The following is a 17,824-nucleotide window of genomic DNA, read 5'->3' as shown; positions in this document are numbered from 1 at the left end:
ATAGAAGTCGAAGCTGTGTTTCACTTAGCGCCGATGGCTGTAGCCCATGCACTGTGTACTCCAGAATAACTTAAGGAATATTTCGACGCTAGTTAGATGATGCAGGATGTGGCTCGTTTGCTGTGTGCCCCGTAATAACTTCCGCTTAAGTAGTACTTCAAATAATGTTATCAAAGTCAGAAGCAGCTAATAAGGCAAGTATTCGATGTACAGGGACTGTCCTTTGTCAAGATAAGACGCTACGGACTATAAGACGCACCTTAATTTTTAAGAAATTTTTTAAAAAAGTAACATTTTTACCATTTTTATTCTGAGACTGCAACTCCAGACTAACAAAATTCTTAGTTTATAAAATCGAACTGACCTTTAAAATCCCTGAAACTTCTCGTCTGAACTTTCTTCTTCTTCTTCTTCTTCTTGATCGTCCTAATCGTTCTCCTATTCGTATATGAGATATTCTTCACTGCCACCGAGAGCGGTGCAGTCGGCCGCTGTGGCCGAGTGGTTCTAGGCGCTTCAGTTCGGAACCGCGCGGCTGCTACGGTCGCAGGTTCGAATCCTGCTTCGGGGATCGATGTGTGTGATGTCCTTAGGTTTAAGTAGTTCTAATTCAAGGGGACTGATGACCTCAGATGTTAAGTCCCATAGTGCTTAGAGCCATCTGAACCATTTGAGAGCGGTACTTTCGACGCACTTCTTAAAAGATTTAACAATAATGTCTTCTCTCACTTTAGACCAGAATTCATGTTGGGTTTCATCCACCATCCGTTTGTTCCACTCGTCTCTCACATACACTTTAAATGGTTTATTTATCTAGACATCAAGAGGTTGCAACTGTGCATTAATTTGTCCCGGAATAACAGCAAGCTCTGTATTTTCCTGTCACAGTTTCTCGTTCACAGAAGTTTTCAAATGAATGCTAAACTCATCTAGCACAGGAAGCGACCCTCTTTTTGAATAAACCATCTTTCCTTCTCTCCCATACTCTGTTAATCCGTAATTTAATACCAGCCTCTTCCATCCAACCGTTGTCATGTATGTGAACAACAACACCGGGCGGTATTTCAGAAAGTTTTGGCATTGATTTGCGATGAAAATGACCAGTGGATTGAGGTTAGTACCGCCAGCACAACATGAAAGGTTTTTTTCATGTCCGCTTGTTTTCATAGTTACAGATTTAACGCCTTTCATGGTATTATTTCTGTTACTCGGCACATCAGATGTTAGAGGAGTTTCGTCCGTATTCGCTATTTGACTTACTTACACACTGACTTTCTTTCGATGTTGAATAATAAGACAATGGAACGATAATACTGATACTCTTGTGGCATTATCTGAGATGTTTGGTTTTGGTTCGCATGCTAAGTTCATGACGCTTCATAAACCTGAAGCACCAACCAAATCCACCCTTAAAGTCTTAAATTTCACTTAAGCGCTGGCTTACGATCGTGTATCTGAATCTTCTTTTTATTAATTCCAACGTCATTTTGACGGTGTCCTTGAATCCATTTCAGTAAGTCACCTTCTAGTTTTGGCCATTTTGCATTCAGTCTTCTATTTGGATGTTCAGTTTACCTTTACTATCTCTTTCCAGTTCTTCATTTCCAGTTCATCAATCGCGAATGGCTTTTCCTGTTGCTGGAGGGTCGAAACACTGCTCAGCTGTTCTATTCCCATGTCCTTCTGCATAAGCTATTACTTTCAGTTTATTACCCGCATCTAATAAATACCTTTTATTTTTTCCATAACGAAGCTAGCTACTAATAAAACTACTGTACTGTTACCGATAACACAAATCACTTTCAATTGAAATTCATTGGCACCGTAGACTGCCACGACACATAATACGCTAAACACTGTTCTGGGTTTGTGATAGCGGAGACAGTGTTAGAAAGCTAGTGAATCCCCGCAACTCACGCTGTTCGCATTGTTACAGTGCTGCCGCCAGTTGAATCCAATGTTGCCATATAGAGACAAATTTCCCGTAGCGTCGAATATATGGCCATTTTTAAGACTGTCGGGAATTTAAATGGAACACTGGACATTTTTATAGCTATTAATTTCGAGTACAAGACGCACCTGAATTCTGGAACAAATTTCTCGAAGAAAAAAGTGCGTCTTATAGTCCATAAAGTACGGTATTTAATTCATGGACTGAGAGCCTGAGAAACAAGGAGTGGCTAAAGAATCAACACGAAGATTGTGTAAAGAGATCTGAGTCTTGCGTGTGTCCTTCGGAACTCGATATGAATGTTAATAGCAACTAGTTCTCTTCTGAACATAGCCTCAGTCGTTGGTGAATTGAATGTGTCATATGTGTAACTGTACCCATATTTGGTTTTAGGTTGTTGAGATAGTCCGTCATGGGCCGACTGAGAGAAACACCATGTAATCATCGCTTGCCATATTAAAATTTGGTGTATCAAACTGAGTCCTCTAGAATAAACTTCAGAATCTCGTAGAGATTCCAGCCGGGACCTTATCAGCTCAAATTTCTAGCTTTAGCTGCTGTCCATTAAGCTTCTGCTACACAATCCCACCTCTGCTTGCTCACATCTCGAAACCACTAGCAGGACTCAATCATAGGTACGAGTAAGCCTTCTGTTTTATTCCTAAGGGCAGCACAGCAATACGGTCATTCTCATGGTCGTTTATCCCTCTATTAAGGTCAAGGCAGCTTTACAGTGAAGTAAAAACGTTCACGTGCTAAACTTTTCGTGTGGTCTGCATGTTATTCCATGCTTTGATTATATTAAATTCGCCTTGCCTGCAATCACTCTATAAACTTTCGTTGCGATAGGTCACCAGGCATTACGAGAACGGCTCCGTCTTCTAACTGAAAACGAGAAATATGCGTGTCCGTACCAGTGAAAAATGGAACTGTGGCTCAGCAAAGTACAATCCGAATCTCCTGGTCACTACCTTCACATATCCCTTCCTCATTTCCCTTTAGTGCCTTCCAGTCGTTTCTTTTCTTCTTCTTCTTTTCCTTCATCTTCGCTCTCCTACTTCACCTTCCCGCTTCCAGTTTTATTTTACCCTTCTTCATTCATTTCACCCGCGACAAAACTACGCCCTCGCGGAAATGGCATCCGCAGCATGTACCCTGCCTGCCGTACTCTAGTTACACAACTGGACCTGTGTTACGGAGGCAAATGGTTCGCAGGTCTTTACCTCCGAAAGATTTCCTAAACCATCTTTGGTTATTTTAATATAGCGAAATATTGACATGACTGATCGAGTTTACTATTTTTCCTGTTTCGTTGTTTTCTTTTTCCTTTCTATTCTTCGTGTGCCATGGGCCCTTCGTTTTCCGACTCCCTGAGGCATTGTCACGGGGCCACGGTCAAGTTACGCCTTGCTGTTATGGCTAGATAGCTTCCTTAGTTGCGCAGAGATTATATTCCTCATCTCCTCTAAGAGCAGACAAGTCGCCAAGAGACGAAATTCTCAACAATACATGTGTCCCTGTAGCGAGTAACGCGGTTGCTTAGCATCAGTTTCAGATGAGACAAATAACGAGCAACATGAATGTGTCCGTCTTCAATTAGTAATATTATACGAAAACCGTGAGACGTACGAAGAAACGCGGAGCGTCAGTAGCAGCCAGAAGGTAAGTCATCAAAGAACATCTGACTTGCGCCAGTAGATGGCACCCAAACATTAGGCTTCAAATCGAACGCACCCTTTTGACTGTTTTCGTGTTTAGCGTTGTTGCCAGGCCTGATAAGGTAGTGAAGAGTGTTGTACCTACAGGATAATGTATTTAGGAGCACATGCTGTTTTTGATCGGTACTTCAGTGTAAAATCACGTATAGGAATGCGCAGTAGAGACCACCAGAAGTAGTGACGGAAGTTTCGTGTTAGACACGAAGCTGAGCTTTGTGCCGCATTTGTAAACATTTTGAGTCCTACGTATTTAGGTGGTGAATAATATATTAAAGCTATTTGGAATATTACCTCTCCGATTATAGGTTTCTATGACAAGTAGGATTCTGGAACCATCTCGCACATTTAAACAGAAGAAGTTCTTTTACCACTGAACATGCAGTACTTACAAAATGGTTCAAATGGCTCTGAGCACTATGGGACTCAACTGCTGTGGTCATCAGTCCCCTAGAACTTAGAACTACTTAAACCTAACTAACCTAAGGACATCACACACATCCACGCCCGAGGCAGGATTCGAACCTGCGACCGTAGCAGTCGCACGGTTCCGGACTGCGCGCCTAGAACCGCGAGACCACCGCGGCCGGCCAGTACTTACAAACTGAGCTTCGTTAACGTCTTATAAATTTTACCTTTCCTGAAAATGGAAATTTGTTCCGTCTCCCAAAAGCTTCAGTTTGAAAATGTATTTAATGTGTAATTGATATTTGATAATGCTTCTGCTTAATTTGATTTCGATTACTTATTATTGGTGTGTACTTGAGTAATAATGCGGCAAATAGACCACTAAATATTGACCACAATTTCTTTGAAATTTCAATAGAATATTTGTTCCGAGGTACACAACTACGCTGGAAGTGTTTTCACATGAAATAAAACGTTATTTCCGGAGTAATTTCTCTTAAGTTCAGAAAAAGAGTGCAGCACACAGAATGAATGTCGTCATTTAAAAAAGCAACAAGAAAATTTGTTAAACGTCTATTATGGAACCGCCTAGAAGCGAAAGTCTGAAAAGTGTTCCAAGGTGCAAAATTTTCCTCTATACAAGTGGCTTGAATAACTCCAGATGTTGAGTGATCAGTGTGAAGGACACGAAGATGCCACATACTCGTGTAAAGAAATTTTGTCACCACCTGGCAGAGTTCGAAACGTGCCTCATTGTGGGTCTCCATTAGACCGGATGGTTGGATCGTGCAGTGTCCTGATTTGTGAGGAGTTCGTATATGATAATGACCCGATGTTGGAATGCACGGGATTGCGATGGCAGGCTCACTCCTCGTCAGGATTCTAGTCGATCGCTCCCTACCGCCACAAGGGAGAATCAACATATTCTGCAAGCACAAGGCAACCTCTTCACGTCTTCGCCTGGCCTGCCATCCCAGAGCAAGTAACATTGTGCGTCATCCCGCATCATTAGTCGGTCACTTAGGAGCAGCCGCACTAGGAAATTACCGTCCCACGCTAAAGTTCAGTTACACCATGGCACAATCGACTGCGTTTGGAGCGAAGCCGTCACTGGGAAGCATCGATGGCTTACGAATGACGACGCACAATTTTTAGCGATGAGTGGCGGTTCTCCACTACTCCGAACTACCATCGGCGATGAGTATGGTCGTGATCTGGGCAGAGGTCCCATGTTTTCAATGTTTTGGAGGATTCCAGCTGGCGTCGTGGTATGGGGAACCACTGGAAACTATTTCAGTTCACTACTGGTGGTGACCGGGGGAACTCTGACGGTACAACGGTACGTCAGAGACATCCAACGTACCGAGCGAGGTTGCGCAGTGGTTACCGCACTGGACTCGCATTCGGGAGGACGATGGTTCAAACCCGCTTCTGGTCATCCTGATTTATGTTTTCTGTAATTTTCCTAAATCGCTTCAGACGGATGCCGAGATGTTGCCTTTGGAAGGCCACGGCCTATTTCCTTCCCTAATCCGATGGGAACGATGACCTCGCTGTTTGGTCTTCCTCCCGAATCAACCAACTAACCAACATCCAGCGTCCTCGTGTATTACCTCTCACGTGACGGTATCGTGGTCCCATTTTTCAGTCGCACACATGGCACGTCTCTCCATCAACTGTCTGCCTGATGTGAAGGTCGCCTGTGGCCAGTAAGATCCCTCGACCTGCCCCGAAAGATCGTGTTTGGGACCATTTCGGGTGTAAACTCCGTCCTAGCGACAGTATCCGGGATATAAAGGAACAGTTGGCTGCCAGCTTCCCTTGGGAAAGAATAAACGTTTTTATGCCACTATTCAGAACCGAATTAGTGCATGCATTCATGCCAAACGGCGATGCAATGCCATACTGATAAGTGGGTGCACACTGACAACTTCTTTGACTCGATTTTGTAATCACTGAATTAACATCACACACCTTCTCAACTCGCAAAGCTTTATTTTGTTTCGTCCTCCTTTTCTGAGTGCCTCGCTTTTTTAGTTAGACTAGCCATGGAGATCTTCGTTACGGCGGTTGTTGTATTCTAATTAATTTGTAGACAACCTTATAGGTGGGGCAACCACAGCTATGAGAAGTCATCTTGTGTATTAACAACTTTTCAGCTTATTTAGTCCTTTATTATTGGATCACTACCGGTTTCATGGCACTAAAAGCCACTTATTCAGGTGAACATATGACCAAAACATTAGAGCGGGAAAGCTCGGAATATTTTTACCCAACATTCGTTGTCTGTTAGGACAAGACACCGCTGAAAGGCGGTATGTTATAACATAAAACAGCCAGATTCCCCTCTACGCAGTTCCGTACAGATCGGAGAAGCGGACCCATCCACTATATTAGAATCCGGCTGTTTTATTCTGTGACATACCGCCTTTTAGCGGTGTTTTCTTCTGACGGACAATGAATGTTGGGTAAAAAGATTCGGAGCTTTTCCCTTCTAATGTTTTAGTCATATGTTCACCTGAAGAAGTTCCACGAAACCGGTAGTGGTCCAATAATAAAGGACTAAATAGAGGCCGGCCGGTGTCGCCGTGCTGTTCTAAGCGCTTCAGTTTGGAACCGCGTGACCGCTACGGTCGCAGGTTCGAATCCTGCCTCGGGCATGGATGTGTGTGATGTCCTTACGTTAGTTAGGTTTAAGTAGTTCTAAGTTCTAGGGGACTGATGACCACAGATGTTAAGTCCCATAGTGCTCAGAGCCATTTGAACCATTTTTGAACTAAATAGAGCCGAAGCGATTGTTAATATCGAAGACGAACTAATTTGGTTTAGCAAAACCAGTCATCCAGGCAGAAGCAGTATATGCTAGAGACGTCTGAAATTTATAATTCTTCCGATTACAGGAAAAATTAGAAAACTGCAAATTACTCATTCTTCTGCTAGCCCTCATTCCTAAGTACACTTCAGCAGTCTCTCATGCCGATAATGTTCGAAAAGTTGAGTGTATTAGCTTGGCGTCTTAAAATACAAGTGTTCTATGTATACTAATAAGTAATAACACATTTTTATGAGAATTTCTAACTTATTATACAAGGATTTCATGCATTAAGCTTTTGTTTGGTCAAGGAGCTAATTTGTCGTTTAAATAGTAGAAGTCTTAAGAAATTTGAACATGAACGGAATTAAATTTGATTGGAAAGTATTGTTTCTACTGACTTATATTATATAAGAAGAATCAGCTTTATCGTCTTTGTACTCGTGCAGTTCGCATCCTCAATCCCAGTACAGTGCTACCACTTTTACTTGGCTTCTCGTCTCCCTAGTACTCAATCAGTAGAGATGGTTGGCTTTAGTGTCTTTAGTGTTACCTAGGAAGTTCTCACTGAACAAGTCTTTCAATCCTTCCACCATAGCATACGATGGATACAAAATTTGTCAACTGTTCGAAACAATGAGGTGTTCCTTCATCAGTTTCTATAGCGCTTTGAAGGACTAAATTTAAATTGAGACTTAATTTCTATTTCAGACTGCTGCAGATGCCACACTAGCGATAGATCGTCTGGCATAGCATTGGCCGCAAAATGTGTTCACGTGTAGGCCCTTTCGTTCTATAGATTCAATTAATTCATGTTCATGTGAAGAATGATCTTCGACGCTGGTAAAGGAGGTTAACAACCCGTATATCTTTTTGGAACCAGCGATGATTGTTTCAGTATAGTGGAAGACGTGCATGTCTGATTGATTTTACTAATTTTTCCCTCCCATTTTTATTTTTCCTCGTCTTTTTCGTTACTTTCCTTCGTGTTCTTGTGTTCCTTGCCGCCGAGGGCCCCCATCTCATTGGCCTGGTTCCCTCAACAGACGCACGCCACTGCGTCCAACCACAATTAATGGCCAACACTAGACAATTTCACAGCTGTACTGGTGTGAGTGTCTCCCTGGAGGCCGGTGTATAACATTTGGCGGCAAGAAGCAGGCTGTCCGGAATTTCCAGCCAATAACGGGCGAGCTGGCAGCGCGGCAGGGAAGTCCCAGTTGCGGGTATCCGGTAGGTGGTTTCCAGTTTCGGCATTTAGCATCACAACGAGGGGGTGGGTCCTATTTCTAATTTAATTCTGTGACAAAGAGACAAAAAGTCAAGCCTTGGTGCATGTGACAGTGTATTTGTTAACGAATGCACAGAGTAAAATTCATGACTTTTTCGATGTGTGCACTATATGTGTGTCACTACGACGCCAAGGTCAGCGACAGCCATCTTTATCTAAATCCAAAACTTCATAATTACTCTGCAATTCACACTTAGGTACTTCGCAGGCGGTTCTTCGAAACACCTTCAGACTATTTCTCTACCGCTCCACTCTCTTAAATCTTTCTATAGGACCTCTGATTTCTCTTATTTTATTATGATGATTCTTTCTCTCTATGTAGGCTGCCAACAATAAAATATTTTCATATTCAGAAGACAAAGGTGGTGTCAGAAATCTCGGTAATAGATCTCGCCGCAACGAAAAAACGCTTTTGTTTTAATGATTGCCACCCAGTCCACTTATAATCGTGAAACTCTGGTTTGAGATAATACAATATGCGCTCCCCTTCTGTGGGCTTTTTCGATGTCCTCCGGCAATCTAATCTGGTAAGGATCCGCTACTACACAGCAATACTCAATACTCTAAGAGTCACATTAGTAGATCTGTTGCATCTTCTAAATGTTCTACTATAATACGCAGTCTTAGGTTCGCCTCCTCACAACATTATCTATGTGATCATTCCAGTTTAAGTTGTTCGTCATTTTTATCCCCATGTGTTGAACTTACAGCCTTTACATTTGTGTGATATATATCGTGTAACCGTAACTTACCAGATTTCGTTTCGTTCTGATGTGGATGAACTCACACTTTTCCTTATTCAGACACAACTGACACTTTTCGCACCATACACATATTTTGTCTAAATCATTTTGCAATTGGTTTTGATCTTCTGATGACTTTACTATACAGTAAATGACAGCAACACCTGAAAATGATCTATGAAGGCTGCTCAGATTGTCTCCAAAATCGTTTACATAGATTACAAGCAGCTGCGAACCTGTAAAACTTTTTGGGGAACACCGGATATCACTTCCGTTTTACTCGATGATTTTCCATCGATTACTGCGTACAGGGACGTCTCTGAGAGGAAATTTCGAATCCAGTAGAAGCGATACTGCATTTACACACATTTTGATTAGAAGTTTGTCATGATCAATGGGTAAAAAAAAAGTTCAAAAAATTTAGAAATATGGAATCAATTTGAGATCCCTTATCGATTAGCACGCATTACTTCGTATAAATAAACAGCCGTTTGTGTTTCACAGGAGCTGTATTTTCTGAATCCGTGCTGACTATGCATCAGAAGATCGTTTTCTTCGAGAGGGGAGTATTTCATAATGGTGAAACACACAACATGTTCCAGAGTCCTACTGCAAATCGACTTTAATAATATGGATCTGTTATTCCGCGTATTACTCCTAGTTCCTTTCTTGAGTATTGGTGTGACATGTGCGAAATGAGTAGGGGTATAATTGAAAATTAGTCTCACCAGCACAGGAGCGATGAAGATATTTATTCGTCTTTCAATTCTTGCAGCAAAATAATTCCATAGACAACATTCGCCTTCTTACAACTTCTTTCCACACTTTAATGAACAGGAATCAGTATCTCTCCTGACAAAACTCAGCTCGAACTTATCTCCAACCAAAACAATATCAATGTGATACCCATAGACTAAAAGCAAAGAATAAATATGGCATGGAGCGTAATAACAGGACCGTTCTAACATTCATTATATCTGTGCTCAGCAAGTAGCTTCACATTAGTGTTTAACCGGTATGTAGTAACTAAGTTTGTAACTAATTTACGTTTCTTTCATATAACTCAATAATTGTCACCCTGTAACACGAAACCAGCCACAGTTTTCTCCGCAAAGAAAAATGGCCCATGGTCCTTAAGATTTTAACTTTAGCTCAAGCACATATGTGTTACACAATTTTGTATGGATGTTCTATGCCCCAAACACGCACCGAGGTCCACGAGAAAGACAGGAAGTGGTGCGTATGTCACGGCACGTGACACCGCAGATCCTCCGAGTGTCAGCATCTGCCTGCGGCGGGGAGCGAGTGACTGTTTCAGATCAGTTTAATAATTCTTGACTGCGCGTGTAAATGTATGCAAGCTCTCGATAGCACACGAAAAAGATAAGACTTTTCAATTACACCCTGATGTGTCGTGCGCCCTGCGCAGAGCCGATCGTTAGCAAAGCGTGGTGGACAAGCCGATTAGTGTGATGTCAAAAGTTCGTTCCGAGGGCTCCGAACAAGCGCATTATGACTCTTCACCTTTCCAGCGTGTGAAATGTGGCTTCGTCACTGAAAACAAACTTCTGTGAAAAACTTCGTCCTGTAGCCCCTGGAAGTCATTGCTAAAGTAAGGACGAAGGTCTCTGTCACGAGCAGTAAGCGTATGTAACAAATGCAACTGCTTTGATTTTACACGCAGACGTTTGCACGGAATGAACTAGACAACTGACTGCCGGCCGTGGTGGCCGAGAGGTTCTAGGCGCTTCAGTCCGGAACCGCGCGACTGCTACGGTCGCAGGTTCGAATCCTGCCTGGGGCATAGTTGTGTGTGATGTCCTTAGGTTAGTTATGTTTAAGTAGTTCTAAGTCTAGGAGCCGGCCGCGGTGGTCTCGCGGTTCTAGGCGCGCAGTCCGGAACCGCGCGACTGCTACGGTCGCAGGTTCGAATCCTGCCTCGGGCATGGATGTGTGTGATGTCCTTAGGTTAGTTAGGTATAAGTAGTTCTAAGTTCTAGGGGACTGATGACCACAGCAGTTGAGTCCCATAGTGCTCAGAGCCATTTTTTTTTCTAAGTCTAGGGGACTGATGACCTCAGATGTTAAGTCCCATAGTGCTCAGAGCCATTTGAACCATTTTGAGACAACTGACTGCGGTAACTGCAGTTCTCTGATCCCACGCGTCGTCGGTTTCTTTGAGCTGCTGAGAATTCACGCGCTCCATCTTTTCTAATGTCAGTCCCAGCCGGCCTGTTTTCATCGCACCACATAAGCCGACAGTCTAAATGTGTTGTACCACCCACAGGTTATTTCGTCTGTTGCAGCTTTTGACTGATGTTTGGTACGAAATCGTCGCTGAACTGTCACAACCGGTTCACCTTCCAAGATGCTACTCCAGGCGGGTGTGAAATGAGTGTGCGCAACGGAGAGTAATAAACGCTAAAATGAAGATTTGGCCCTGTCTGACAACACCCTGAAGCAGATCTTAGGATCTCCTAATTCTATAAATTACAATGTAAACATAAATGAATGATGAAGGCAACTAATCCTACTAAATGACAAACGTTGTTCCTGCTTATATATTTATCGTAGATTAAAAACACCTTTATATTACAAAGTTCACATTTACTAAGTAAAATTACTAATCAATTGCCCAACTCTGCCCCTTATTATGACTGCGCGGTCTAATATCAATAACTGGAATCATCTACGTACCAAACACTAGAAGACACTACTTTCAAAGATGAGCTACGGTGGTGTGGAACCTCAGCGGAAATAAACTAACGTGATCACAGCTGTTTAGCTTTATAGCCCTAATAAGCCGAAGGAATTTGCGATATCACCGTATGTACTGCGTAGGCTGCGTCGAAGTGATGGTTCTCGTACTCGTCTGCGACGATGGAAGAACTCCACCCACAAATAAACTCTTTCAAACACTAGGACGGCAGAAGGCGGTCCTCTGACTAATATCTTCTAATACTGTCTTCTCCTCCCTGTGTTCTGCAGACGAGAAACGTGAACTCCCAGCCACAAGGACGGAGTTCAGATGACGTCTCAACTTGAGTATAGGAAGAGGAAGTGCTCTCAATTACTGAACGCTGCGTAATCAACGACGACTTACAACCCAGAGGTGAAGACCAGAATCGTGTAGGTTCGCAACAGTACAGTGCCTAACTGTTCTAACTATAAACTCTCCTGAGAGCAAAGACAGCAATTCCGTCTGTACCAATAAAGCTGATATCGAGCGACCGTCACAGACGGGCGCTCACAACGGAAGACCACGTCTCTTCACCGCTGGCCTCCCAGCAAGGCTCAGCTCCCCACCATCGTAATTACGAAAACGAATCATATCCCCGAAACCATGGAATATTCTCCCTCTCTACAGATTATTCCGAACGCCGATCAACCACATTTTAGTTTTTTGTCGTTCAACGCGGCAAGTTTGCGAGGAAACACCTATACTCATACAACGGTAAGCTTCTGAGTAAAAATACTTGGAAATAACCCAGTCTGTATGGTTTCCGAGGTGCGCTTCTTCGTTCCTCTCACCTGCGTCCAAAACTTGCAAAGTTACGGAAGTATTATCCGGTTATCCTTCCGCACCTACTGCAATAGCGGCCGATAGCGGCCGGTCGCCCCTGTATTGTGTCTTCGCGCTCAAGTGTCCAGAGTGTCCGTCTTGGCACTTCCTGTGCTTAAGCAGGACCAACACAGCTGTGTCGGCCTTCCACCCAGGGTTTGAGTTCCGCCTGCCATTTCATTTTCACTGTCATTCCAACCTCTACTAATATGATAATAAAGACACTCCGTCACCTTTCATGCACTAAGCGTTAACAATTATTTACAAGGCGTACGTGACAATTAAGCAAAGGCAAACCTATATTTCTAGCATTTGTATACCTAGAGAAAGCTTTTGACAATGTTGACTGGAATACCCTCTTTCAAATTCTGAAGGTGGCAGGGGTAAAATACAGGGAGCGAAAGGCTATTTACAATTTGTACAGAAAGCAGATGGCGGTTATAAGAGTCGAGGGGTACGAAAGGGAAGCAGTGGTTCGGAAGGGAGTGAGACATGGTTGTAGCCTATCCCCGATGTTATTCAATCTGTATATTGAGCAAGCAGTAAAGGAAACAAAAGAAAAATTCGGAGTAGGTATTAACATCCATGGAGAAGAAATATAAACTTTGAGGTTCGCTGATGACATTGTAATTCTGTGAGAGACAGCAAGGGACTTGGAATAGCGTGTCTTGAAAGGAGGGTATAAGATGAACATCACCAAAAGCAAAACGAGGATAATGGAATGAAGTCGAATTAAGTCGGGTGATGCTGAGGGAATTAGATTAGGAAATGAGACACATTAAGTAGTAAAGGAGTTTTGCTATTTGGGGAGCAAAATAACTGATGATGGTCAAAGTAGAGAGTATATAAAATGTAGACTGGCAATGGCAAGGAAAGCGTTTCTGAAGAAGAAAAATTTGTTAACATCGAGTATAGATTTAAATGTCAGGAAGTCGTTTCTCAAAGTATTTGTATGGAGTGTAGCCATGTATGGAAGTGAAACATGGACGATAAATAGTTTGGACAAGAAGAGAATAGAAGCCGTTGAAATGTGGTGCTACAGAAGAATGCTGAAGATTAGATGGGTAGATCACGTAACTAATGAGGAGGTATTGAATAGAACTGGGGAGAAGAGGAGTTTGTGGCACAGCTTGTCTAGAAGAAAGGATCAGTTGGTAGGACATGTTCTAAGACATCGAGAGATCACCAATTTAGTATTGGAGGGCAGCGTGGAGGGTAAAAATCGTAGAGGGAGACCAAGAGATGAATACACTAAGCAGATTCAGAAGGATGTAGGTTGCAGTAGGTACTGGGAGATGAAGAAGCTTACACAGGATAGAGTAGCATGGAGAGCTGCATCAAACCAGTCTCAGGACTGAAGACCACAACAACAACAACGTGACAGTATCAGTCTCCTTTAGATATTCATATATACGATGTACAAACTACCAGATGATATCTAATTGTGGTTGTAGTTCACGGCAAAGTATGTGGATGAGTGCTTGTAAGGTGCGAAATTATAGCCACCATTATAGCTACCTTTAGAGAATTAAAGGACGCAAAATGCACATTACAGTCCATTACGTTCTGACACACCTAACCCATAGTGGTGCGCTTCGCAATTACGCCACCGCGCGTATTACAAATCGAAACTGTCTCCGACGCTCTGTCTAGAGATACGTGTCTTTTTCTGTATATCTTGCAGTTTCCGCACGGTTGTCTTAGGAAACCTCGAAAGTACTTATGAATAACCCTGCATTTTAAGATCATTATTCTGAATAGCTGATGTCATACGCAACCATCTATGATTGACAGTCTGAGAGATCATTTACTCGCAAACACAGTGTTTTGACATTCAGTATTCTAGCGACAGAAGTCACTTGTCACTTGCAGTATGAGGCGTCAGTAGTTTCTCGGCAACGGAAACTAACACAATGGTATGCACGTCAGCGGCGTCGAACGATCGACGTAGGTAAATCCGTAATCGTTGCAGTGCTCCATCTTGAGCCAGTAGTGGGCGAGGCTGTATGGTCTGTTGCAGCCAAGCCGTCAATGTGACGGCCGTCCTGTGCTATGAAGAAATTGCATGGTCCCTTACCCTCTTCTAGCTAGTGACTCCAAAATCGTATCACTGTAGCGGCAGAGCTTCCGTTATGATCTCACTGAAACGTAAAGAGGTTTTCCAGAAAGCGACCTTCCTCCCACGTCCGAAATGATACATCGATATTGCGTCCTCCAACCTCTAAGAGATTTACTCGCACTTGCTTCCATATTTCCTCTTCCTTTGGAGTCTCTTTACTAACTTAACTGCAAAACTGAAATCATTTGTTGGTGAGACGCTGTTCCACGAGGTCTCCGATCTTTGGGCCATTTCTTCTGCGAGTTGCAAATTTTAGAAATCGTGGTGCAAGTGTATGCAACGTTTTGTTGCAAGTGTGGCTTCTGTTGTGACCTTCAGTCCCAGGATCGGTATCATACAGCTCGACATACTCGTCTACCCTCTGAGAGGCTCTTATCTCTACATAACTACTGCAACCAGCGTCCGTTCGAACTTGCTTACTGTTTCACGCCTTGATCTCTCTCTACAGTTTTTACCCCTCATACTTCCTTCAGACACTAAATTACTGATTACGTCATGCATCAGGGTATGTCCCATCAAAAAAGCACTCCGTCTTCAGGCCACGAGTGGCCTACCGGGACCATCCGACCGCCGTGTCATCCTCAGTGGAGGATGCGGATAGGAGGGGCGTGGTGTCAGCACACCGCTCTCCCGGTCGTTATGATGGTATTCTTCACCGAAGCCGCTACTATTCGGTCGAGTAGCTCCTCAATTGGCATCACGAGGCTGGGTGCACCCCATCATTTGTTATTCGTTCTGCCCATCTAACTTTTCTGTAGCTGCACATTTCAAAATCTTCTATTCACTCTGTAAGGCGCCATTCCGTATTATTTGTTGATCTATAGTTGATTCTTACTTACTATATTCTGGTTGGTTTGAAAATTATGCATCAGACATTCACGAGTAATCGATTCTGGAGGGTAACTCCCAAGGCACATGACCCGATAAGTGAAGCTCTGACAGTGGTCCTACGATGCATGCCCTTCTATTCTCCATCACTATTGTATAATTCAGTCCCTTCCAAAATATTCTAATATAGACCAAGAGTTTGCATTCGGTGAACACTTTTTTACTAGACAGTTAATTTAGTTCACTTTAATTTCATGTATCAAGTCCCTACTTGTTCTGATCGCTCTCACTCTACAATGACAGTCACTCATTTATCACGAGCTTTATTTACTGTTCCCGATACCGTATAGTACGGTGGCCTTTTAATTATATAGCAACTCCCCCGATACGAAATTAATCCTGTGCTTCAAACCTGAACACATTTATTACTCATTACACGTTTCGGGCTCTGCCCATGTTTAGATGACCTGCTGACAAATTGGTAATAGAAAATTTCTTGATTTAAAATCAATTTTACACAAGTGTCTTAAAAGAGGACCTACGCTAAAATATGATTTAACAACATACACATTTAAAACAAAATACATACTGTTTATCACAGAATGAAAATACAACTTTGATAAGAATGTTAAATTGGGTCGAAAGAAACAACGTTTACGAGTACACTCAGCAAATTACTTTATGAGCCGTGTGATGTGGTGGGGAGATAGTCCAACATAAGAGAGCTTGTTGACACTAGGTAGCGTAAGTGCTGTGGCGCTACCTTAAATGACCGATACATAATTACAATATGTATAATATTCTTCCCGACCAACCAGCTGTTTTAAAGCCATTTTCATCACAAAATGTTTAGTTTTCTCCCTGAACTTTAATTTCCTTCCCGAATGTCGCCTTTATTGGTTGGTCAATGTACAGGTTGAGGAAGACTGGGGAGAGCGTTCGACTCAGCCACACTCCCTTTTCAACTTCTGTTTCCCTTCTGTGGCCTTCGACTCATAACTACAGTCTGGTTTCTGTAGGAGTTGGGAATAACTTTTCTTTCCCTATATTTCATTTCTGCTATGTTGAGAATTGCAGAGAGATATTCCAATGAATATGCTGTAAATGTAAGTTTGCCTTTCTTCGACCCGTCTTCTCAGTACTGTGTTGTGTATTCTTACTATTCTACAGAAATCGAACCGATCTTCCGCAAGGTTGACTTCTGCCAGTGTTTTCCATTCGTCTGTGAATTATTCGTGTCAGTATATTGCAGCCGTTGCATACTAAACTGGTGGTTGCCTTGCAGTAAACAGTATAGACGGGAGCAAAAAATGGGGGAGGGGGAGGGCAGAAAACGCCTAACGAAATTTCCTTCAGAAAAACGTTTAACAGCTTCCGCGTTACTCCAAAGCGCCTCCTGCGAAGTTCTTTAGATGCTGTATAATGGCCGGAAGAGCCGAAATGTGGTAATTGCTTTACAACAGTTGTCTGTAACAGCCCCAGGCTGCAAATAAACATTTTGGCTAATGGCTACACCCCTCTTTCCACTCCTCCACCGAGCGAGGTGGCGCAGTGGTTAGCACACTGGACTCGCATTCGGGAGGCCGACGGTTCAATCCCGTCTCCGGCCATCCTGATTTAGGTTTTCCGTGATTTCCCTAAAATCGTTTCAGGCAAATGCCGGGATGGTTCCTTTGAAAGGGCACGGCCGATTTCCTTCCCAATCCTTCCCTAACCCGAGCTTGCGCTCCGTCTCTAATGACCTCGTTGTCGACGGGACGTTAAACACTAACCACCACCACCACCACCACCACCTCCACTCCTCCCTCCGCAGCTCTCGGCTCTTGGACACTTTCTGGCACGGTGGGCGGCTTAGCAGTGGAGGGGGCCGGAGGGGGTGAGGATGGCAGAGGGAAAGGGGGAGTGGGGTGGGGGTTGGATGGCGGATGGATCGCGGCCAGAGACCTCTCACGACCATCCCTTTATTCTCCCCAGCAGAGACGTTTCTCGTCCTTCGATCTCTCCCGTACAAATTTTGCCACGGCTGTGGATTACTCCCAAACATTCCACTCGTATTTCTTCGCGCTTCTTTCCCTCCAGCTGTGTGACGACGGGAAAAAATCTCATCTGCGAGCCGCCGATACCGGGCCGCGGACGGTCTGACTCTGACATCGACTGACGTCGTTAGCTCCCGCCCCCTAGGGGAACGTCCATCTCTCCGAGACGGCTCAGTCTCCGGAAACGAAATCTGTCTCACACCGCTTTGCAGGAAGAACGTACGCTTTTTTCGGTCGATCCGGCTGCTTAACCTTCTGCTCTTTTTCGCTCAAAAATCTGTCTTCAAACTTGTTTGACTCAGTTCTGCATTACTTTCCGTACTTCTATTCACCCTAATTTCATCTTCCTATTTCGCTTC

The 17,824-nt window shown here is 43.4% G+C and overlaps 1 protein-coding gene across 1 annotated transcript in view; it reads right to left on the bottom strand.

The window, feature by feature from the left end:
- Positions 1 to 17,824, bottom strand: part of LOC126203813 (CB1 cannabinoid receptor-interacting protein 1-like) — an 871,667-nt gene that overhangs the window by 487,071 nt on the left and 366,772 nt on the right. The window lies entirely within an intron of this gene.

The sequence above is a fragment of the Schistocerca nitens genome, chromosome 9, assembly GCF_023898315.1.
Source record: "Schistocerca nitens isolate TAMUIC-IGC-003100 chromosome 9, iqSchNite1.1, whole genome shotgun sequence".
Classification (NCBI taxonomy): Eukaryota; Metazoa; Arthropoda; class Insecta; order Orthoptera; family Acrididae; genus Schistocerca; species Schistocerca nitens.
The sequence above is the reverse complement of the archived record's forward strand: the minus strand, read 5'-3'. Positions and strand labels throughout refer to the sequence as shown.